At 47.6% G+C, this 25,657-nt stretch overlaps 1 pseudogene; it reads right to left on the bottom strand.

The window, feature by feature from the left end:
• Window positions 1-8,955: 8,955 nt before the first annotated feature.
• LOC148592105 (2'-5'-oligoadenylate synthase 1-like) lies at window positions 8,956-25,247 on the bottom strand (annotated as a pseudogene).
• Between the last annotated feature and the right edge of the window lie 410 nt (window positions 25,248-25,657).

Raw genomic sequence — 25,657 nt, 5'->3', positions numbered from 1 at the left:
TAATCCAGCTAGGATTTAAGGTACAGGTTTAGGAAACTGAATAAATTCCATTCAAAACCACATTGCATGTGTAGGATTGGCTTCTATCCAGCATTTCTTATTAAAATGGGATGTGGCATATTCTGTACACTGTTAAGTAAAGATAAAGATAGTATAGTTAAATATGTCTTGTTAATTAGCTTTTTCCTCCTAAAATGTCATAAGTCACTGAAATTATTATAGAAAAGTGTATGCTTGTGCAATAAATGCACAAAATCAAAGCTTAATATTATCTTATCTCACTTTGCCCATTTGGAAAGTAGGCATCTAGTCTGAGCTAGTCATGTAATGCCCCACCATAATCAGTGGGGACAGGGAGATAGTTCTGTGGTCCTTCAATTGTGCAAATTACCTAAAAAGAGCACCACAACCCACTTTTTGGATCTTTCTTTCCCCATTAACTTCAAGGACACTAGCTCAAGCTACATACCTCAACTTCTAGATGGCCAAATGTAGGAGAGCTGTACCTCAACCTGTTACTAACATTTTAAGAGGACACAGACAAGCAATTTCTATTAATCAGATATTACTTTCACTAGGTTTAACAGCAACTAAATGAATGAGTGACATAAGGTATCTGTTTTGAGGAAAATAGTTCTTCTCCTAACAAATCCTTAAGCTTTTTTATCTTTATGCCCAAATAGTGCCATTAAGATATGCATGTATTAGCCACAACTATTCTGTATTTCCTATAAGTTATCCTCCTGTTTACCACTTTATTTAAACATTCCTATGTTATAAGATCATCAGATATTGGGAAAACGAATGTCTGGCAACACCGATTAGCTTAAATCATAACATGACTTCATTAGTGTCTTATAAGGACACGATGTTTAAACAGCCTTATTTCCTAGTTTACAAACATTTCAAATCTAGCACATCAATGCCATGCAAGGTTAATTTCTTTTACTAATCCACTAATGGAAACCTACGTCCTTTTGTATATGATAGAAAACCACCATAAACCTATTTATTTCACTCATTTATTGGACCATTATCCCAAGTGCCCAGAGTCTTCAGTCTGCTAACAAAAATTTGAAGCAGGTCTCCCTAAACCCTAACTGGTCTCAGTTTGTGCATGTCTCTTAGGTATTAAGGCTAAAGGCCATAATATTGAACAGTTGCATAGGCGCAGGAAGACAGACAACAGTGCAACCACCAAGTAGCCCCAAGGCTGTCTTTGGGAGATTGCACCACCAACATGCACAAGGTTTCTGTTTTCTGGGAAACCCAAAAATATCAAGGGTCAGCTCAGGGTTTGCTTTTTTCATTCCCTTTCTCTATTAAAAAAAAAAAAAACTTTTAAATTGTTTAGATTGTTTAGATAATCTGGAAGATGTCAACCACCACAACTCTTTCTTGGACTCTAGCCACCATAATGTTTAAGTGCCTGTAGATGGAAAATTTTAAGGAGTGAGCTGTGTGGTTACGTCTGAATTCAGCAGTGAGTTTTTCAGGACCTACAGTGACACGAAGGATTGAAGAAATGGGGGAAAATTTGAATCTGCAGTTGCAAAACTCCTCAAAAAAACGTTGCTATTTCTCATTGGCACTCGACGAAAGCAATGATGTTCGTGATTCTGCACAACTTCTAATTTTCATTCGTGGGACAAATGATTCTTTCGAAGTCACAGAGGAGCTTGCTGCACTGAAAAGCATCAAAGGAACAACTACAGGAGAGGATCTATGAGAAAGTTTGCCAAACTATGAATGATTTGGAGCTGGACTGGGGTAAACCATTCGGTGTGACAACTGATGGTGCTCCTAGCACGGTGGGGTCCATGAAAGGAGTGGTTGCACGCATTAACAGAGAGATGGACAAACGCAACCATTCACATCCAATAGCCATACACTGCACCATCCACCAACAAGCACTGTGTTGTAAATCACTGAAGCTGGACTCTGTCGTGAAAATCGTAGTTTCTTGTGTTAACTTCATTAGAGCTCATGCACTAAACCACAGACAGTTTCAGGAATTTCTGTCTGAGCTAAATGTTGCCTATGAAGATATTCTGTACCACACAGAAGTCCATTGGCTGAGTCGAGGGAGAGTTTTTGAAATGATTTTATGACTTACTTCCACAGGTTTATGATTTTATGCTTTCTAAAAACAAAGAAGTACCAGAGCTCAAAGATGCAGAATGGAAATGGCACCTTGCGTTTCTGACAGATGTAACAGAGCTACTCAACAATTTCAATGTCCAACTTCAAGGAAAGGGGAAGCTCATCTGTGATATGTATTCACATGTGAAAGCATTTCAAGTCAAATTAGACCTGCTCATTAACCAAGTAAAGGAGGAAAACTTCTGCCATCTCCCCACAACTCAAAACCTGTCTGCAGAAAAACCAGCAGTTGCATTCCCAAACAAAACATGTATGGATGTACTAGAAATGTTGCAAAAGGAGTTTCAAATTAGATTTAAAGAGCTTCGTCTCCATGAACAGGACATACAGCTTTTCCGGAACCCATTTTCTGTCGACATTGAACCGTTGATCCGATTTACCAAATGGAATTGGCTGAACTACAGACTTGTGACTCGCTGAAAGATGCATTCAAATCAAGCAGCCTTACTAATTTCTATGCATCTCTCCCCTCAGAGACATATCATAATCTCAGGAACCATGCACTCAAAATTGCAACCATCTTTGGCAGCACCTATGTCTGTGAGCAGACTTTTTCCCAGATGAAACATCTGAAATCTCCAATCAGATCCAGATTAACTGATGAACGCTTGCATCACTTGCTACGACTAGCAGTGACAAATATGGAACCTAACATTGACCATCTCATTAGCCAAAAGCAGGCCCATAGTTCACATTGAAATATTATTTGTTTTTGTTGATTACAATTGTTCTTCATTTTAAATATTGCATTCTTTTCCCTGTTTTTTTGTGCACTACTACAAATAAAATATGTGCAGTGTGCATAGGAATTTGTTCATTTTTTTCCAAACTATAGTCCGGCCCCGACAGTGTCTGAGGGACAGTGAACCGGCCCCCTGTTTAAAAAGTTTAAGGACCCCTGGCTTAAAGACTCGAGCAATCTTTTTCCAAATATAAAGCTGAAGTGAGATAGGTCTGACACTCTTTGACACTGGGTTCTGTGCAAAGTGAGTCAAAATGCTCTGAAATGCTCCAATTTCAAATCATAAGATTTTTCACTGGTTCACTGTGGATGTACACCAGCATAACCAAAAATAGATCTTACGCCCATAAAATCTATTTTGATTGCAAGTAACATCCTACAAAAGGAAACAACTTCAAGACGCTTTTGAACCAAATCTTTTGCTCTACTTATAAATAGATTGTCAGATCTTGAGTCTAATTGGTATCATTCAACCTCTTTACATCCCTATAACTTATGGGTTTAGAATACATTGTCTGGAAAAAAAAATGACCAAAAGGACTTATACAAGTAATTCCTGGAAAACTTTAAAGAGATACAAGGGGAAAAGTGCTTAACATACCAAGCCTGGACTTTCAGGATTGAATTAAATCAGAAAGTAGCACAGAATTAGAGAAATCAAATTATTTTGATATGCCATAATAGTGTCCTTTTACCGCAAACAGAGGTTACACTCCACTAATAAAGGCTAATAATTTTCAGAATATAATGCTACTAGTACAAATGAAAACAAGGCGTGCAGGTGCATTCTGAAACAGGAGCATGGCCCAGGCCAGTCCCCACCTCCTGCTCACAAACAGGAACCTGCACTGTGGGGATCCCACAGACTGGGTCCTAGTTTGGTTGTGGGCTCCTGCTCGTCTGTTGCTGGCCCTCATTCTCTACCCATCCAGGTCCTGATGTGGAGGAAGCCTCCAGCACTTACATGCACATGCACAAATGCACACGCACAGCTACAGATTTAGAAAGATTGCCTGCCTGCCAGCATCCCTAGTGCTATGTGTATCACTACAGCCTGTCACATTCTGCCTAATTTCTCTGAGGCTGGTGAGGAAAGCTGTCACGAGGACAGAGTGCACAGGAGTGCTCATTAATCCACCCTCAAACCATCACAGCTTCTGTGACGGGGGACTGTCCTTGGGACTAGATATATTTACACTGTCCACTGGCAAAGTACATGATTTCTGAGCCTGCATGGCACAAACATCATTCCTCCAAATGGGTCTGCTCAAGTGCTCACATCCTCCTCTCTCAAACACCCCATCCTTTCCCCTCACCTACTTCCAAGAGCTTCTAAAAAGGATCCTTGTTATTTTTACTCTCCCTTTTAATTTTTGGCCTAACTATGTGTTGGGCTGTGCAAACTCCCACATCTACAGGCAGTTTCTCTTCTGCCCCTGCTAGTAGAAACATATCTCCTGTTGCCTATGTACTTTCCTACTGTATATCCTGCATCTGGGGTCCTTCTCCTATGAGACAGCAAGACTGCTGGGGCGAGGAGGGGAAATGGCAAAGCTAGGACCCCAGGAAGGTCTCAAGGAACAAGAGGTAACAGATGACTCTGACAGGGCATATTTATATGTTTTGTAACATTCCATTGGGAATATTACAAAACTGACCACTTTTGGCCTATACCAAGAGACAAGCAATAAATAAACCTTAAGGCAACATGCACATTACAAGTCAACATGGCTAAGGAACAGCAACAAGATATGGCCAGAAGAGCCCAATGTCTTTTCCCTAGGAATGTAGGAACTAAATGTTTTCCAGGGCAATAAAACCCACCACCTTTCCCCGAGGAGTCCAGGAAATAAAATGAAATGTTTTCAGGGCAAAGAGAGGCCACATACTATCTACTATAGCAGAACAAGTCAATAACAGGAACTTAAGTACGTAGTATCAGTTTGATAGGTCAGATTAAGTCAAATAGAGACTCCTCACCTTTACCCAAGACCAAATAAATCAAACAGAGGGCTCAGTCTTTGTTTAAGTATAGAGGAATGGTTAGAGAGCCACGGACGTGGCTGTCCAGCAGGCCTGCTCAATTCCAGCCTTCAGGTTTCAGTGAAAGAACAAAGGGACTGCTAACTAGGAGATAAGGAAGTAGACCAAGGTCAGAGGGAATGAAAGAGCTGTTGAACTAAAAGGATGAGCTAAACAAGTAAGGGGGGCTGTAAGGATCTTAGTTAGATCATTGTCAACCAATTAGGAGCCTGTGTAGTTACATCACTAACTGTTAGAATCAGATAAATGTACTGCATGTAAGCTAATAAACGAAGTCAGTTCCAGCTTCTATGAAGTTGCTGTCTGGCATTCCTGACCCGCTCCAAGCTGCAACAAGTGGTGCCCGAACAGGGACCACAGGGACAACCCAATTGACTTGTACAGGGACCTGGCACAATGGTGCAGGATTCCGGAAGCGACGCGGGGACCTGGCACAACGGTGCGGGTATTCGGGGGACCCAAGCAAGAGGTACGAGTGCAGCCGAGTGATCCGACCAAGAAGGTGGACCGGAGCGGGTAAGCCGGCCGTGAATGCGCACACGGGAAGACGGCGTGGGGGTAACGGTTAGAAGCAGAACTCCCAGTGTACGTGCACATGGAGCGAGAAGCCGCTGTGCAGCTGCTGCTGGACTTGCTGGCAAGAAGGGAAGCGGCAGTGAGCACGAAGAAGTTATATGAGTTGATTAAATGGGCAAGGGAGAAAGGACATTTAAAGGAGCCACAACTTGTTTTTAGTATAAGAGTGGCGTGAGATAGGGGACTCATTATGGGAAGCCACTCTGGAGGGCAGCAAAACTGCCAAAGAACTGGGTCATACTTGGCGCGAGGTGGCGAATCAGCTCAAGTGTATGCAGGCTGAAAAGAGGATGGCAGCAGCGGCGACACAGATGCTGCAAGGGGAGGAACCGCCTCCTGGTCGAGCCGCACCTGGCCGAGGGGCTATTGCCACCCCGAAGAGCTCCGCAAGGGAGCTGCTTGACAGCATTACTGGAGGAGGACCATCACAATCCTGTCGCCCTTCAGAGCCGCCGCCGCCGCCACCACCGGAACCTGCATTTGCTGGATCAGCTCCGACTCCCGAGTTGCCAGCACAGCCTACGGCGCCACCGCCCCCGGCGTGGACAGATGGGAACCGGCCACAGGAGCAGCCGCAGGAACGGTGCAGGGACCAACCCCAACCCTCTGATCGACTGTTCCGGGAGGCCCCCAGGGCCCTTGATCGAGTCCAGGCAGCTGGGCCAAAAACATGTGAGGGGTGGTCTGGATCCTCCGGTGGGGGGTCGGGTCCGCAGGTCTCCTCTCATTGGTCCGGTGTTATTAGAGATGCAGTTTTGGAGGGTCAATGGGAACTGGCCATGAGGGTGGCGTGCCCGGTGACCTTTGAGCCAGATGGCCAAGGGTGGGGAGCGGGCTAGTGGGATCCGTTTGACTGGAAAATTATGAGCCAGTTACGGGATACGGTGGCACGTTGGGGGGTCAAAGGTGAGCCATCCAGACAGATGTTATCCTATATCTTTAATAGTGATTTGCTTCTCCCTAGTGATTGTCAACAGATTGCGAAATTGATTTTGACACCTGGTCAGTTGCTACTGTGGGAAAGACAGTGGGCGGCCCACGCAGCGCGCGAATGTGCCATACCTCGGCCTCAAGGAGATCTGCTGGAGGGATTACGGGTTGAAACGGTGCTGGGTCAGGGGCTGTATGGCAGTATTGACACGCAAATGCGATATCCTGCCATCCTGTTAAGGCTGGTGACGCAAACTGCCCTATCGGCCTTTATGTCCTTACCTGAGGAGAAGAAAGGCCCTTCCTTCGTGGGAATTAAGCAGGGTATGAACGAGTCCTTTGGTGAATTCATTGACCGCTTGCTTAAGGCCTTGGAGGAAATGGATACGCTAGATGAGAAAACAAGGAAACTTATGGCTCAATCCTTAGCGGTTGAGAATGCTAATAAGCGCATCAGGGATGTTCTGGTCACTTTGCCACAAGGGGTTTCACTCGAGGAGATGCTTGAAGAACTTGCCCATCGGGGCGTGGGTAACCCAGGAGCATTTTTAGGGGCTCAGGTAGAGCAGGCATTGCTTGATTCAGCAGCGCAGCAAGCCCAAGCGTTTCGTGTCTTAGCCGCTGCGCTACAACCTTTGGTGGGCCCGAGAGGAAACCAAGGAAAGAGGGAAAACGCGAACGGCCCTAAGTGCTTTAGGTATGGAAGGAGGGGTCATCTCCGAAAAAACTGTAGTGAAGGGCAAGTTTGGTGTCCTCAATGCCAGAATAACACCCATGCTAAACTAGAGAAGAGGGAAACACAGTTCTTGAGTACTAGTAAAGAAAAGGCACGGCTGGAGGAAGCTTATGATAACCTTAAAGATGAAATCCTTAGAATGAAGGAAGAGAGCAATAGCATTTCATCCCTTAAAGAGGAGTTCACTCAGCGAATAGCAGATGCTGAAAAGAAGCTCCAGCTTGCATGCAAAGAAAGGGATGCAACTAAAAAGGAAGTAAAGAATGTTAAAGAAGAATTGGCTACTAGACTTAATTGTAATGAAACAGCTGAATTACTGAAAGAAAAAGATGAGCAAATCAAAGGATTAATGGAAGAAGGAGAAAAGCTTTCTAAACAGAAGTTGCACAATTCCAACATTATTAAGATACTAAGAGCAAAGGAGAAAGAGAGAGAAAATACTAACACAAAACAGAACAAAAAGATTAAGGAACTGGAAGAGGAATTGCAGCATTTAAAACAGGTACTTGATGGCAAAGAGGATCTTGAGAAGCAGCATCGAGACAGTATTAAACAACTGAACAGTGTTGTAGAGCGACAAGAAAAGGATCTTAATAAGCTTCAGGCAGAGGTGGAAGATCTTGAAGAAAGGAACAGAAGTGTCCAGGCAGCACTTGACAGTGCTTACAAGGAACTTGCAGATCTTCATAAAGCTAATGCCACAAAGGACAGTGAGGCACAAGAGGCAGCCCTAAGTCGGGAAATGAAGGCAAAGGAAGAACTTGGTTTAGCTTTGGAGAAGGCCCAGGATGAGGCACGGCAGCAACAAGAAGCTTTGGCGATTCAGGTGGCAGACCTGCGGCTAGCGCTGCAACGTGCAGAACAACAGGCAGAAAGAAGGGAGGACTACTTACGTCAGGAAATCAGTGAACTACAACAGAGACTGCAAGAAGAGGAGAGTCGGAACCAAGAACCGAGCCAAAGTGTTATATCTGCTACTCGGCCACTGCTCCGGCAGATAGAAAATTTGCAAGCCATGCTGGGAGTGCAAACCTCCTCGTGGGAAAAATTGGAAAAGAATCTTTCCAACAGACTTGGTGAATCTCAAGCCCTTTTGGCAGCAGCTGCCGAAAGAGAACGGGCTGCAACAGAAGAACTTCTTTCTGCTAAAGTTCAGATGTCTTCTACTGAATCCCAGAATAGTCTTTTAAGGCAAGAAAATGCTCGTCTCCAGGCTCAACTAGAAGGGGAGAGAAACAGACTGAAGAAAATGGAAAATGAGAACAGTAGATACGAGGTTGAACTGGAAGGTCTCAAAGATGAGTATGCAAAAACCCTTGAGGAGGCAAGAGGGGAAAAGGAATGGTGTAACGGAAATGTTACCCACAATACGGGAACTATCCAGCCTAGGAAGCTTCCCACCGAGTGGTTTTTGATATGTGGGAACCGAGCTTGGGCTGGCATTCCGTCCCAGCCTATGGGTGGGCCTTGCACATTTGGTCGCCCTAGTATGATTTGGCCACACGGCCCTCCGGGGAACAGCAAGACCCTGTTAAGGCATTCAAAAGGAGCAGCGAACTCTCTTAGCTCAGAATGTGAGGATAGCGTTGATCTCTGGAGCACTTGGGAGGTTGTAGCAGCGTCCTTCTTCGTCCCCGGGGTGTCAGCCGCGCGGGCACACCGAAATATTGAGCGCCTTGCCTGCTAGGCCTTGAAACAAGCGAATGCAACCAGTACTGTGTTTAGTGAATTGTCATATGACTTGTCTCAGGTACAACATGCTGAGCTACAAAACTGTGCCACTATTGATTTCCTGCTTCTTGCTCACGGACATGGGTGTCAGGACGTCGACGGAATGTGCTGTATGGACTTGCAAGATCATTCGGCAGCGATACATCGACAACTCCACGACTTGATCAAGCATACGGAGAAAGTAACAAAGGATGTGGGATTTTTCGGTCTAGACGGACTAACGAACTGGTTAGGAATTGGGGGATGGATAAAATCGTTGATGAAATCGCTGTTAATGTTGTTACTATGGGGACTGTTGCTTGTAGTTGGCTTAATGATTGCTTGTACCTGTTTGCGCGCTTTAATGTCACGTTTGTTAACTGCTTTTTCACGCAATCCGAATCTGACACCTCAAGGCTGGCTTGCTTCCCGGGGTCACCTAAAAAAGGGGGAAATTATAGAAAAAATTATAGAAAAAGGGGGAATTATAGAGGAATGATTAGAGAGCCGCGGACGTGGCTGTCCAGCAGGCCTGCTCAATTCCAGCCTTCAGGTTTCAGTGAAAGAACAAAGGGACTGCTAACTAGGAGATAAGGAAGTAGACCAAGGTCAGAGGGAATGAAAGAGCTGTTGAACTAAAAGGATGAGCTAAACAAGTAAGGGGGGCTGTAAGGGTCTTAGTTAGATCATTGTCAACCAATTAGGAGCCTGTGTAGTTACATCACTAACTGTTAGAATCAGATAAATGTACTGCATGTAAGCTAATAAACGAAGTCAGTTCCAGCTTCTATGAAGTTGCTGTCTGGCATTCCTGACCCACTCCAAGCTGCAGCATTTAAGTCCAAAGGAACTAAACGGAACAGAGGTTTCCAGCCTTTTTACAGTTCATAGAATTCATAGAATGCTTAAGGTTGGAAGGGACCTCTAGAGGTCATCTAGTCCAACCCCCCTGCACACACAGGGTCACCTAGAGCATGTGGCACAGGACTGCATCCAAGCGGGTTTTGAAGATCTCCAGAGAAGGAGACTCCACGACCTCTCTTGGCAACCTTTGTTGCCAAGTTTGCAGATCCTTCTACACATTTCCTGTGGCTCTGTAAACCAGCATAAGCTACCTGGCAATATCACTGCTCTTTTGAGTTATCTTTCAAAGCAATATAGAAGTAAACCATGGAACTCCAATCACAGGTCAAAAATAGCTCCTCATCCCGTGGAAGAGAGGTTGGGGTGCTTTTGGATGATTCCAGGTGAGTAAGTTAACTAAAAACTCAAGTGCCTATGGTAGTCTTACATCATCTGGAAGAGCAGAGATAAAACCGGTCCCTTGCCATGCCAAGGTTTTCTCACTCAGTCAGTTGGCTCATGATAGGTGAGCTAAAATTGCAGACAACACAAAAAACAGCCAGGGATTATGGACTCAAGCATGAGTCTGATGCAAGCAAAGATCTACGATCTTCTGTGAGCACAGCTCTGCATATGAGTCGTAGCAACAGGAGAATTTCCCAAGAACCAAGAGGGCTATTTTACGCTCCAGCATTCAAAGGGCCTCTGAGTGTCCAGCTGCACATCTCTGGCTCAGAGATGGAAAAATGCCCAGCATTTATTCCCTTGTTCAGAGGGAAAGGAATAGCTTCATTTCTGATAAGGAGATTTGCCACTTTAAATAGAGCAGTATTATGACATTAATCCTAAACCATAGATGTGTCAACAAAGAAAGGAGAAATCTTCTGGGTAATCCCCAGAAGAGATGTGTCACTGCAGAGAACTGGGTTTTCCAAGTAGGAGCAGGTACCGAAAGGTAGAGTTTCTCCTGATTATTTGTCAGTTAATCACCTTCTTTCTTACTTAATAGTACTGTTCAGACTGCAATTTACAGATCATTTCCTTTGCCAGCAGCATTAAAGAGTGAACTTAAAGCACTAAGACTTCATTTCAAAGTAAAGGAACATATTTGGTTGATATGATACATGATACTGAACAAAGAGCACAGCCCAGGAATGTGTGTGCTCCTGTGTATTTTATGAAAGCAATTTTCCTCTAAACCAGTTCAGCTGACAAGTACAGAGTAATGCCAAATAATACACAGATGAAACTTGCTCACTGTAATCACCAGCTCCTTCTAATTAATACTTTATCAGTGTTTCTCTGCTGGAAAGATCCCTCCTTGTTTATTTTCAAATCTTTGTCTAAAGTGGAAGAGGAGAAGCCATCAAAGGACAGGTTTTAACAGCAGAGGGTGTTGAAAAGCCAAGTATCAGACTAGGCAGAAGATTGGCTTCGTCCTGTATGAGCAGCTCTGTATAGGATTTGTCATTGTTTTCATTATAGAGAAGAAAGTCTGTGCCCTAAATAATGCCCAAATCAGTTGGGCATTCATCCAGTCATGAAGAGAGGAGGCACAGAAAGGACGAATCCTACCCATGCTCTTTTGTAATTACTGTATACAAATGCAGCTTTTGTAGCGCAGGTCTCATCATAGCACTATAAGAAGCAATGGAGAACAATACTAGTGACAGTAGTTACAATAGCTCAGTACAATTTGATACGTTTCCCTGGGAAAAAGAATGCCAACCTAGTAGCAGAGCTGCTTCTTTCTTGGAAGTAGGATACCGTTATCCCAAACCAGACTGAATGCATCACTGAAAAAGGAAACTACTGCAGAAGTGATGGTCTCCTTCACAGGCTGATTTTTAGTCAGCTTGACATAACCAAGCTATAGGGTCCTATACCTGGACCCAAGAGCAACACAAAGTCTTGGGCTTCAGATTTTGCTGTTTTAAAATCCTTTAAATCTATTATTTCCAATCTCTTTCAAGCTATAGAGCAGTGCCACAATTTTTAGAGAGCAGCAAGATAGGCACATGGATCTGCTGCACTTGAAAGCTACTTTTTAATGTGATTTCAGAGATCACTTGCAGGCCATCCTGTAGCCACTTCTCTGAGGTTTTCATATCCATTACATGAATGGCACAGAGGAGAGAATTGTTTGCTTTGTGCCAATTTAGCCAAGAAGTCATGTGTCTATAAGGGTTCATAAACTAACAAAGCATAGAGCCAAACAACAAAAAGGCATTTCAATAGATGTATGGAAGGATCGCGCTGCGTGCTGGCTGAAACTGAATCCCTGATAAGCTAAGGTAACATTTTCTGAAAAGCCTCCTGCTCTTGTTAATTCACGCACATCTAGGACTCAGCTCTATGAGATGTAGCAGAACATTTCATTCATTTAAAAAATTATTTTAATTAAAAAAAAGAAGATATGGATCTATATTCATCCCAGTGAGTGCATTAGAAAAATTATGGGCAACTTTAAAGGCAATCAAGAGGAAACAGGATTTGCAGGATTTTCCTGTTAGTCATACATCTGTTTTCACCAGTTCCATGATATGTCCAGGTGTTTTGCTGAACTGTTTGTTTGGCCATATGGATACCTAACAAATATCAAGTGACCTGATTACGTTTCTTTAAGGAATCCTATCTGCAGAGATATGCAAGCCACAGTCACTGCTTCCCATGCCCCGCTAGGACTGTGTGGGATTACAGAGAGCTCTTTATTATCCATGACTCACATCATGATGGGCTGACTGTACAAAAGCAGCCAGTGTATAGTGAGGTGCATATGGGATTCATCTCAGCACACTTTTGTTCTGTGTGTAATGGGCAGGACTGCTGGCTCATCTCTTGGGTGGTCAGCATTGCATATAAATACCTTGCCTCTTGCAGCAGCTGAATTGCTAAATATATTTGCTGAAATCCTGGTTCTCTGCAAGTCAATAAGGGGGTTGTTACTGATTTCAGTGGTGTCAGGTGCTTGTGCACTGTTGGATGTTTGTCCCATTTCACGCAATAGTAGATTTATAAATGTTGCTGTTTGACAGATGTCATTTTCCAGAACTATCAGACTGTGTAAATGTTATCATCACTTTAAGCATCATTTCTCTGTTTCAGAGAACTGTAGGTCAGTCATCGAGCTTTTCAGAGCACTTGAGAGGACAGGAATGTTTTTTTTTTATCAGCAGCAGAACACCTGATGACTTAGGATGGGAATCATCCCAAAGAGAACAGGAATAGACTTTATTTAGTAATGGATTATATCCTACAAACTCAGAGAATATAATAAGCCTTCATGAGAAAAACTCAGAAAACTTCAAAAAAATCCACTTGAGACAGAGAAAAAACTGACAAGATCCTACAGGGAGTTGCTGAGCAGATTTTCTTTTTCTGCTTCAGAAGAATACCTGTTGTTGTTGAAGTTTTGTCAAGGGACTAGACCCCTCTCAAAGGAATGGACACTCTCTGAATTAGATAGCATTATACAACACTCTAGAAAGGCTAGGGTCTGACAGCAGTACAGAGGAGTAAAAGATAACTGATTTAAATTGCTAGAACCTAAGGCCTTGCATATTATAGTATTACAATTTGTTCACCTGAAGAGTAAAGAGGACTTCATTAATGCATTGCATATAAGATCAGTGCGGGGGAGTGGCTTAGAGTATGGCCTTCTGACTCAGCCAATCCATCACCACAGATGGAGTCAAGGAAAGAGCATGTGATCTACCCTACAGCTGGTGACTCTGATGGTAACCGTTAATGATGAAGTACAGGTGCTCTCACACCTTCCTTTTTAGTATAGGTAAAGGCTGCTATAAAGGTTGCTTTGTATATAGGCTAAGGAGGGAAAGGTGAAGAAGTTAGACCTTCCTCCTGAAGCTGATAAGATTTGTTACAGTCCTTATTTCATGCAGCATTCATTCCAATCTTAGATTGGACCAGAATAACTTTGTTTTCCATAGATATTATCTTTGTCTTGATAATACATAAGCACATGAGAAACTGAGTTGATTATAATGAGATATTTACACAACCCTCAGTATTTTTAGACAACAATATGTACTGGAACCAGGATATTAATGTCTATGAGCAGCATGATGGTGACCTTGAACATATCAACATTTCCCAGCTAAGTGATTGCAAATTGTAGACTCACAAAGGATGGATAGGGGAACTACATTTCTTTTTTTTCAAAATATTTAGCTCTATAAGAATCTCTTGAAACATACTTGAAAATAAATATATTGTCATTTACTTTAAGATGATGAATAATTAAATGCCTATGTCAGTTCTTTAAGATACTTTAAGATTTAAGTACTTCAAAATCTTGCAAAGCTGTAGAAATACCTGTCCTCTGTGATTCTTCTCACAGTGGCCTCTGTGCGGTGCCATGAGTGAGGTGAGCATTATCCATGCCTCAGCAATAGCAATCTGGAAGTGATGGTCTCACAAAGGTTGAGGGGAGGGGATGAATCTAGGTAAGGTAAACTGAACATTAGCATTTTATAATGACCGATTCTCAGTTTATAATGACTGGCTTATAGAATCTGCTCATCTATAAAATAGAGCTCATCTTGCACTATTAATACCAACAGAAGGAATACAGCAATAAATGGGAATAATTGAATTAAGTCTTTCTTCTACATAGGACTAAAAAGCCAAGTGGTAAACTCTTAGCTCAATCCTCTTTCTCCCACACAAAAAGGCTGTTAGCCAGTTTCTTTGATTCGATTCACCTTCGGAGCAAAGTTTTTTGGCATTTGCCCAAAAACATAGAATCATAGAATCATTATGGGTTGTTGCACCTTGCGAAAGAACGGACTCAGTCTGGGATGCAGAGTGAGACAACTTTATTCTCAAACCATCTCCTTTTTATACTCTTTTAACACAAGTGTTGCTAAAATTACAATCAATCAGCATCTTGCCAGCTGTGCAGTTGTGGTTATCTTCTTCTCCTTGCTCTATTCCTTATCTGCTAACAAGACATTCCACATGTGGTTGTAGTCCTCCTCCTTTTCTTGCTTTGTTCCTTGCGGGTCAGCCCATCAACCATGCACTACTAAGGCGTTCTTGCGATTAACTATCTACTAACAAGGCATCTATTATCTACTGACAAGGTACTATGCCTCCACAATGGGTGGAAAAGACCTTCAAGATGATCAAGTCCAACCACAAACCCATCAGTACCATGCCTGCTAAACCATGTCCCTAAGTGCCTCACCTACATGTTTCTTGAACACTGCCAGGGACAGTGACTTCACCACTTCCCTGGACAGCCTGTTCCAATGCTTCACCACTCTTTCCATATCATAGAATTTTTTTGTAATATCTAACCTGAACCTTCCCTGGTGCAACTTGAGGCCATTTCCTCTTGTCCTATCAGTAGTTATTCTGGAGAAGAGACCAACCCCCACCTCATTACAACCTCCTTTCAGGTATTTTTGGAGAGCAATAAAATCTCCCCTGAGTCTCCTCTTCTCCAGACTAAATAACCCCAGCTCCCTCAGCTGTTCCTTGTAAGGTCTATGCTCCAGCCCCTGCACCAGCTTTGCTGCCCTTCTTTGGACACACTCCAGCACCTCAATGTCTTTCTCGTAGTGAGGGGCCCAAATCTGAACACAGTATTTGAGGTGTGGCCTCACCAGCACCAAGTACAGGAGGACGATCACTTCCCCACTTCTGCTGGCTACACTCTTCCTGACACAAGCCAGGATGCCCTTGGACTTCTTGGCCACCTGGGCACACCAAAGGCTCATGCTCAGCTGGCTATCAACCAACACCCCCATATCCTTTTCTGCCACACATCTCTCCAGTCACTCTGCCCCAAGCCTGTAGTGTTGCATGGGGTTGTTGTGACTGAAGTGCAGGACCCAGCACTTGGCCTTGCTGAACCTCATGCGGTTGGTCTCAGTCCATCGATCCAGGCTCTCCAGATCCCTCTGTAAAGCCTTCCTACCCTCAAGTAGATCAACTTTTCCTCCCAGATTGGTATTGTCTGCAAATTTGCTGAAGGTGCACTCAATCCCCTCACCCAGATCATTGATAAAAATTTTAAAGAGGACAAGCCCCAACACTGACCCCTGGGGAAGACCACTCGTGACTGGTCGCCAGCTGGTCACCACCAGGATTTAACTCCATTCACTACCTCTCTTTGGGTCTGGCCATCCAGCCAGTTTTTCACCCAGTGAAGAGTACACCTATCTAAGCCATGAGCTACGAGCTTCTATCAGTGCTCTACCAGTCAGGTGTGTGGCATGGTAGGGGCAAGGGGACCAGCCTGGTGGGTGCATGGTCTGAGAGGGCGTGCAAGGCCTGGAAAGTGCAGCGATGGGTGGAAGAGTCATTGCCACAAGAACTAAATACCAGAGGAGCGTGCGCCCACCAGCATAGGACACTGGTTCCAACATGCGGACGGGGTCAAGGGATGGAGGGGCAGGAGTGAAGTTGTGTCGGGAAGTGCCAGTGGCAGTTGGTTTTGGCAGTTGCCATGGCCTGATCCTTCAGGGATGCACCTGTGGATAGCATGGTTAAGGCACTACAAGGGTGTCTTGCACTCCACTGCTGCCCCAAGAAACTCAAAGTGATACTGGCTCAAGCTTCGCTCAGTTCAGGACTGGGCTTGACAGGAAGGGGTTAAATGGGTTCTCCGCAGCCCTTGCTGCCCCCACTGCCACTGTGGAAATGACCCATGGGGTAGGCAGGACTAGAGCAGGGGACTGGCATTTGGGGCTAGCGACAGTGCAGTATCAGTTAAATAACCACTGGGGCACGAGCTGGTGGCGCTGAGCAGGGAGCATAGCTGGCAGCCCCCTCGGCCCAGCAGCACTCCCATCTCCTGAGCTGGCTCCAATCGGATGTCCTGGAGGGCAGGCAGTGATACTGCCACTCCCGTGCATTGGTGCTGTCCTGCCAGCTTGGACTCAACCCAGGAGACATAGCAGTGGCAAGCCCGACATCCCTGGGGCAAAGTCTGTGTTGAATCCATATCCCTGGGGGCCGCTTGTGGCTCTAACCTTGCCTCCATCCGCGGAGGCTCCCAAGTAGCTTTTTACTTCCAGGACAACCTCCAAACTGACCCCTTGTGGGAGGAAACACGGACGCTTCCCAGCAGCTTCTTCTGGCAGTCGCGTGTACAGCCGCTTGTGCTGCTGCATACAGCTGGGCATGTTTGGCATGGCCGCCGAGCTGCACTCACAGGCACGGGGCAAGGCATCGCCTGTGCCACACCGCGCAGAGATGAGATATTTCCTCAGGACTGTAAGGGCAGGCTCTCCAACACGCGGACATTGAATGCGGGGAGCTCCTCTCTTCATTACTGTTGGGCTCGTGTTTCTCATAGGAATTACAGCATGTCAACCCAAATTGCAGTTCAAAAAGAATGGCTCGTGCCGGTGTTTCACCTCGCCTTGTCAGCACGCTCTGCCTCATGGCTCTTGGCTCCTATCTTCTGCATTGCTTTCATGCTGCTACTTTTAGGCATTCTCCCTACTCCTTGCACCCCTCAGAAGCGGGTGGCCTTGCACGGCAGTTAATCTGCGGCTTTGTGGCTGTCTGGAACCTTACAAATAGGTTGATGTGTGAGGACTATCCAAAAAGCACCAGCAGGGCTATTACCTTCAGGGCAATTCCTCTAAACCTGACGGTGTCCCTCAATATCACGATGTTATTGGATAATTACACCCTCAAGGCTGGGTGTGCAGCAGCACCGGTTGACAGCTCCGTGCTCACGCACTGCTACAATCACAATCTGAATGCCTCCTGGTGCTTCCAGATCCCAGATAATCCCACAAATACCTGCCGAAGCGAGGACCCTTCCTCCATAGGTTACATACGGTCCCTCTCTGAGCTGCACGCACGGTCTCTGTTGGACTCCACAGCTCAGCGTAGTCGTTCCCCATCTGGTGAGACTATTAGATGGCAGCTAACGAGTGAGTGCAAGCATGAGCTCACTTGGCACTACGATACCCCAATCTGCTGGGACATTGACTCCCTTTCCAAGAAATCTGTTGAACAACATCTTAGTTGCCAGAAGGTTTTCAGTTGTACCAATCAGTTGTGGAATGACTTTCCCCCAGAAGTCTGGGTGGTCCCGGAATTGCGCCGATTCCTTCAGGACATGTGCATCTGCAACGGCTACTCATCTTTAGACCCATTCTCATGTACACTTACCATCAATATAAGCAGCCCTCCAACTAACCTAACTAATTATGGCATAGCCCAAACCAGTAAATCCTGTCACACTGATTTATACCCAGCTCCATTCCATACTTTGTGGTTTTGCTCCAATAATATGATGTATTCGCACTTGTCGCCCTTGGAACACCAAGGTCTGTGTTGCACCTATGCGGTCCCGACTGTGTGTCCTCCACTATAGGCACCTGGACTGTGCCTGCATTTGAAGCATCAGCTCAACAGCTATGGCAAACTGCAAAGATGACCCTACAGAACAGGTTGGGGCTGGGCATACTGTCACTAAAGGAACAAGGAGTGTGTGGAATCAGTAATAAGAAACTGGGAGAATGTTGTTTTGCTATAGAAAATGTCTCTTTTAGAATTCAGGTCACCTAAAAAGTATTGAGTCAAGTGTCTCAAGAACTCAAGGACATAAGGATTGCAACAGCCCCTTCTGACTACTCCATGATCGACTGGACCCCAGTGTCTTGGGTCACATCTGTGCTACAGGGTCTCGGACTGAGCAGATGTGAGGGGCAATTTCGAACTTGGCTGTTGTTAGGTTTTGGCTTCATCATTATTCTTAGTGTTATTGTAAACACGTGAAACTCACTTACAGTATGTATCTTACAATGTGGCATTATTAGTAGGCAGGATCACCTTTTTTTTTTTTTTTTTTTTTTACATATTTTCCTGTTGCCACCTAATATACAACTGAGCCTTTTGCCCACAAACACAGATGGCTGAGCCACAGGGCGGATGATGTAGCAGACACAATACCAGGTAAGGCCGGGCAGAGCGGAGCAGAGGGTCCATGGCTCCCTGTTCTAGTCTCACCCATTGTGTTTGCTTAAAACTGCGACCCCCTATCAGGCAAACACAGGTGCCCATTTTGCATCTGGAAAGAACATGGACAAAATAAAGTTATCGGCCAAAAGACATGTGTGCCTTATCAAGGGTGACCATGGGTCAGAGAAACATAAAAGGAAGCCAGAGCCATGCTGCCCTGGGTTCCCCCTCGGCTGACCAAGCTCTCCTCTTCGAGATGGCAACAGGTCTTATCACTTTGCTATCTCATTTTTTCCCATCTACTCTCTCTCTTTCTCTCTTCCCTTTCATCTCTCTCCTAAGTGGTTGTCAACTCCTTGCAGCGATAGTGTCTTGTTTGATGAGTGTGATCACTACTTCAATTTGGTATCAATTTGACATAAAATACTATTAATGACAGACTCCATCTGCTTTTCGTGGGAGCAGCTGGAGGAGATGCTGGCTTTTCACAGTGAATCCCTGTTCCCAGGTTGCTCCCAGAGTGGCTGAGGTTGGAGGTGCCTCTGGAGGTTGCCTAGTCCAGACTGCTTCTGCTCTCCACCCTCGGGCTGCGCAGTCCATCCCTTAGCCCCTGCACTTCTGAGTGCCCGCACACAGCCCTGTCTGGTACATGTTTCTCCTAGGAACTCCCTTCACCCACCATCGGATGGGTCAATCAGTGATGGGCATCAAAGCTGGGGTTTAATGCCAGTGGTACTTTCATTTCATGGTGTAATGATAAGACAGATCAGGATAGTTAAAGAGCAAAGGGGAAGGAGTGTGTATATTGTATTTCATCCAGTGCCTCTCTGTGCAGGTGCCACCCTGGTCACAGCCTGCCCCGAGGCTGCCTCCCCCAACCTCCTGCCCCCTGTGCCTGCCTCCAGCTGTCCTGCCGGAGCTCAGTTTCTTTCCTCCATCCTCGGAAGTACCAAGGCTGCTCTGGCAGCACGGACTAGTGCGTGGCCTTGGAGCGGGGTCAGTGCCCTTATGAGTACTGTGGTTCAGTCCTAGTTCTGGGCTGCCAGAGCAGCCTTGGGGCCCTCCATCCTGTGCTGAGCTGTGCAAGGCCTTGGGCCTGGTGTCTCTGCTCAGTCCCAGCATCTGTCCCTACTGCAGCTGGAGCAAGTGCCCTGGAAAAGCCAGGGTGTCCGCACAGGCACCAACTGAATCCTGGTTGAAGACATGTGCAGGCAGCTGTGGGCACCTGGGCCAGAGCCAGCACCTCCCGTCAGCACCTTCCTCAGGGCAGCATGTGCAGAAGAGCAGGCAGCCTCCTGCACTGTCCTCGGAGGAGCTGCTCTGGAGCCTCCACTGTCTTCCACCTCCTTGTCCCCCTGCCCATGGTGCCGGCACCTTCTCCTACCCATCACCAGTCCAGCTACTAGCCCACAGAAGCCTCTTGAGGCCTTTGCAATTTTGTTTGGGCCTGTGTGAGTTCTCACAAGGCCGCAGAGACCCTTAAAAGCTTGTACAAGCCCATACAAGCCCTTGCAAGCCCAAAGGAGTACATTGAGGCCTTTACAAGATAATACGGGTTCATGTGAGCCTGCAAGAGCCTGTGGAGGCATTTTATGAGCCCAAACAAGCCCACAGCAACCCATAAAAGCCTTTACAAACTTGTATGGCTTCACTCAAGGGAGCAGGACCGTGTAGAGTCCTTTACAAATGTGTATGAGTGCGTGTTCATACAGGAGCGGGTTGGGGGCTTTACAAACCTGTAACAGGCCTTGCAAGCCCACAGGAGCCCATGGAGGCGGTTTAAAAGCCTGGATGAGCCACAGGATGCCTATACAAGCTTGTACAGGTTCGCTTGAGTCCCCAGGACCTTATAATGGCCTTTATAAACTTGTACAAGCCTGTGCAAGCCCACAGCAAACTATTGAAGCCCTTAAAAGCTTGTACAAGCCCATGCATGTCCGCCGGAGGCCTTTGAGGCCTCTAACAAGCATGTACTAGTCTGCAGGAACTTGTCACGGCCTTTACAAGTTTGTACAGGCCCATGCGAGTCCTTACAAGGCTGCAGAGGTCCTTAAATGTTTCTACAAGCCCATATGAGCCCTTGTGAGGCCACAGGAGTGTGTTGAGGCCTTTACAAGCTGGCCCCTTAGCTCTGGGATGATAAAACTGCATGGGATCTCTGAGCCGTCTCCAGGTCCTGATGGCTCCAGGGCCTGTGGAGCTGGTATCTCTGGGAGACACTTTGATTCTGGGGCAAAAAGAGGGAAACGGAGATGAGCAGGAAGGAGGAGAGGTGCTTATGGAAGGGTTTTTCCCTTCTCATTTATTTTCTCACTCCTCAACATGGAAGGAGAGGACCCGCTGTTGGCAGAGAGGAGCCAAGGGGCATGAGCAGCTCGCCCAGGAGCAGGAAGAAGCAAGGAGGGATCAGGACGTGGCCTCCATATCCATGTTTACACTGACTACCAGGTGGCCCCTGGCGATGCAGCCACAACATTCCAGGAGCCAGATGTCACAGCGCTGTCACAATGTCACCACAGAGCTGGGACAGGATAAAAGGCAGAGCTCACTGGACTCATTCAACAGTCTGCCAGGACTGGCCCTGGCTCAGGACAGGCTCCAACCAAGGGCTCTCGGATGGTCGCATGGGAGGGGATCAAATCAAATCCAATGGATCTCTGGGGTATGTCCTGGGTACATCCTGCTGGGAAGAGCTTTTTGCAGTGAGGCTGCACCAAGGAGAGCTACTATTTTGGAGCGCTCTCATCAGCAGCTTGGAATGAGAGACATCAAACAACAGGGAAGTCAGGTTGATGCCTAGGAGAAATCCCAGGAGGCTTCCTGTGAAGGAAACGGCCTTCACAGGACAATGTCCACCCACTCTGGCATCCAGAGAGCAGCTACCTGGCAACAGAGGGAAGCTTCTTGGGAGGGAACATACCACCTTTTCCAGGGATGCTCCCATGGAGGAGTTCTGACTAGCTGTCTGGGGTGGCACTGACCTCTCCCAAGGGATAAGACAGCCCTGCAGGAACATGGAAGGACTTCCAGGCTGCAAGCCGGGATGGGAAATGCTCCCTGCCTATGTAAACCCCCTCCGGTGCCACCTAGGAGGAGTCCTGGGTGGCTACCTGAGACCGGAACTGCCTCTCTGACAGTGTCACCAACTCAGGCACCCACTTGGGAGGAGTTCCGGGTGGTTGCCTGGGATAGGGCATGCTGCAGGAGGCAAGGCCTTCCAGGAATCCGGGGTGGATTCCTGAGTGGGAGCTTCCCCCTGAACAGGCGGACCAGATCTGGTACCTGCCTCTGAGCTGCGCGCTGCTGCTTGGGATGGGAGCTGCCTCCCAGCAGTGTAAGCCACTCGGATGTCTGTCTGGGATAAGTCCGATGCAGCTACCTGGAAACAGAGGAAACTCTGTGGGGAGGAAAAGCACAACTTTTCCGGGGATGCTCCCACGGAGGAGTTCTGACTGGCTGTCTGGGGTGACACTAACATCTCTCAAGGGATAAGACACCCTTGCAGCAACCTGGAAGGCAGGTACCTGGGAAGAGCTCTAGGGATGGCAGTGCTGGTGTCTGCTGGCAGGGTGAAGCCCTGCCAGCTGTGGCCGGGAGGCAGGCCTTGCTCACGTGCTCGGGGAGCAGCCGATAGCCAGTTTTGGGGTCAGGAAGGAATTTTCCCCTGGCACAAAATGGCCCTGGTGCCCAGGGGTTTTTCGCCTTCCTCTGCAGCATTGAGCATGGCCCATTCCCAGGCTCCTCGGAGCCCTTTCAGGCCATGCAGCGCCTGTTCTTTCAGGATCGCAACACCAGCTCTGCCCTCCAGCTCCCTTGTCACCCGGCCCCTGGCTTGTTCCAAGCGGGAGCTCTGCCACTCCCAGGGATTAGAAACCCTGGAGGTGCTTTAGCTTCTGCAAAACAAGGAGCATTTGGTAAGGCTCCAGACTGGGTGCTCCATCAGGAAGCAGCTGCCACTTGTCAGCTCTCCCTGCATGCAGTAAAAGTGCAATGCTCAAAACTTCTGCTGGATCTGTTGTTTGTGTCCACGAGTCCCGGCTGCAGCTCTCTCCTGCAGGTCCCTGCTGCCCACAGGGCCTGTTGTGCCCCTTGAGGGGCCTGGAGGGTGGTCCTACTCCCAGTCCTACCCTGGGTGGGTGGCCCTGAGCTCCAGAAGTCCACAGCATCTTCAGTCAGTGTCTCCTGGGCACTGAGTCAAGCCACGGGAGCAAAGGTGCCCCTATGATGCCTCCTGGTCCCCGTGCATTGATCTCCATCAGAGCAGCTCTCTTTCTTCTTCTGGGGCTCAGTGCTGGGTCTCCCCATCCCTCTCGCTGCTTCCCAGCACAGTGGGGCCACGCTGGCCCCATAGCAGGTTGGGGCACACAAGTGCCTGCCATGCCTGTGATCAGCGCAGGTGCCCTAGGACCTTCAGGGAAGGCCCTACTCTACCCGGGAGAGAGTTGAGAAAATAAAGGAGATGACAAAACCCTTCCATAAGCACCCCTCTTCCTTCCTGCCCATCTCCATTTCCCTCTTTTTGACGCAGAATCAAAGTATCTCCCGGAGATACCAGCTTCACAGACCCTGGAGCCAGCAGCACCTGGAGACGGCCCAGAGATCCCATGGGGCTTTATCATTCCAGAACTAAGGGATGGGCAGGAGAAGGTGCCGGCACCATGGGCAGGGGGACAAGGAGGTGGAAGACAGTGGAGGCTCCAGAGCAGCTCCTCCGAGGACAGTGCAGGAGGCTGCCTGCTCTTCTGCACATGCTGCCCTGAGGAAGGTGCTGACGGGAGGTGCTGGCTCTGGCCCAGGTGCCCACAGCTGCCCGCACATGTCTTCAACCAGGATTCAGTTGGTGTCTGTGCGGACACCCTAGCTTTTCCAGGGCACTTGCTCCAGCTGCAGTAGGGACAGATGCTGGGACTGAGCAGAGATCTCTCTGGTCTGGGGGCACAGAGCAGCCCCAGAGCTGCTCCAGCACTAGCAGCCCAAGACTGGGAGGCAGCCACCATGGAGAGTGGCTGGATGTGCAGAGAGGCCGCAGGTGCACTCTGCCCCGTGCACACCCATGCACCAGCGAGTTGTGCGCAGAAAGGAGCTGCTGCAGCGAGCGGCAGAGCGGCAGCATCAGGGCTCTCCCATCAGCACCCACCCAAAAGATGCCCAGGAGCAGGGTCAGCACCAGGCGCCTTAGTCCCTCTCCCTGTCCCTGTGTGCTCTGAGCCCCATGTTATTCCTTGGTGTTTTTGGGGTTCAGGACTCACCGGCATGTCCCAGGGCTGCACAGGCCTCATGTGCGTGAGCAGGGAGGTCCCGTTGCCCTCAGCCCAAGCTCAGAGGCCCCAGCCCTGACCCGGGCAACACCTGGGGGCTGTGGAGCCCTTCTGGAGCAGGGGCACGTGGAGACTAGGTTGGGTAATGGGCATATGCACATGAGGTGGTAGCTCCAGGAGTGCTTGGCAGAGAGCATGGCAGTGTAGAAAGCCAGGTGAGCCCACTTGCTTTTACTGAGCTGCCTTGGGACCTCAGAACCACGTCCTCAAAGTCGTAGTTGATGGTCCAGTAGACGCAGAGATGCTCACAGCACCGAAGCAGCTCCAGCATGGTGCGGAAGGCCTTGGCCATGCTGAACTTCGTTTCCCTGCTGCCCCGTTCCCAGGCATAGACCTCCAGCTGCTCCAGGGCATACTGCGGTGGCAGGGTCTCACCACTGCACAAGTCCCGCTTGTACCAACAGACAAACTGAGCGGGACAGGGCAGAGCAGTGAGTCTGCCTGTGGGCAGCATGCAGATCTGGTCAGCCTCATGCAGGGCTGAGGCCTGCAGCTCCTTTTTGGCAGCTCTTGCCCTCCATCCCTAGCCCCTCCCAGCTACCTCTGACCTTGGGGGAGAATCCCAGCTTTTCAGGTGCGCTCCAGAAGCCCTGGGAGGCTTAGCCCTGCTCCCCTTCTTGTACCAGTGCTTCACCAGGTAGATCATGCTCTTCCTTTGGTGAGACGGTCCATGATTAAGTCCTGCCGCAGCTCCATGAAGCAGGCAGAGAACTTCCCCCACCCGGAGGCACTGCTGGAAAAGCTGGATCTAGACCATGGGGTTGATCCTGTAGCCCTGGACAAGGCGGTCTGCAAGAGAGAAGCAAAGCAGGAAGATACAGATGCGAGGGGTGGGTGCTGGGGACAGGGCACGGGGACACCGCAAGCCCAGCAGCCCTACTGCAGGCAAGGGCCGGCAGGGTCCCCCGGCTCAGGAAGCACCTGGCAGAGCGGGCAGCCAGGCCGGGCAGCAGAGCCTACATAGCACGTTGCAGGCTGGCAGCATGACCAAGTTGACAAACTCGGAGAGCGTCTTGGAGCTCAGCTAGAAGCTCGGCACATGGGGATTTGGCCAAGGATTCACTGCAAACTCCACCTCACGACGCTTCTGCTGCTGGCGCTCCAGCAGCCTCCTCTGGATCTCACAGATGATCTCTACCCATTTTTTCTCCTGGTCCTCGCAGTTCCTGAAGCAGCTGAGAAACACCGTGAGGTCCACGTCAGCATTATTTTGGAGGGCTATGCCTTTGCCTGCAGATAAAAAAAAATATTGGGTGGGATTTGTTAATATTTAACTTGTAACATGGGGAAAACAACTAAAATCATCATCCATGGTGACCATTCTATTAGACTGATAAATAGGTTTGGGTGTTTTTTCTCACTTGCTATGAAATTGCTACATCCCCTGAGTTGTTATCCATGCAGCTTTAGAAGGGAAGGGAGGAGGGAACTTTCAAAGTCTTCCTCATCCTCTTCTTTTCAAGGCTCCTTGATCTTTTTTTTTCCTCTTTTTACTACAAGTGATGACAATATTAAAACCAAGTTTCTAAAATTCTCTATTGCATTTAAGCAAAATAATTTATAGAATGTAAATTCATGATATATTGGAGAGTAGTTATTTAACATGAGACCAAGGACAGAAGGGAGGAAATGGAACTTTCCAAGCTT

This window comes from Tinamus guttatus, unplaced genomic scaffold (genome assembly GCF_059628265.1).
Source record: "Tinamus guttatus ecotype Peru unplaced genomic scaffold, ASM5962826v1 Tinamus_guttatus_pri_ptg000640l, whole genome shotgun sequence".
NCBI lineage: Eukaryota > Metazoa > Chordata > Aves > Tinamiformes > Tinamidae > Tinamus > Tinamus guttatus.
This window is presented reverse-complemented; position numbering and strand designations above follow the sequence as displayed.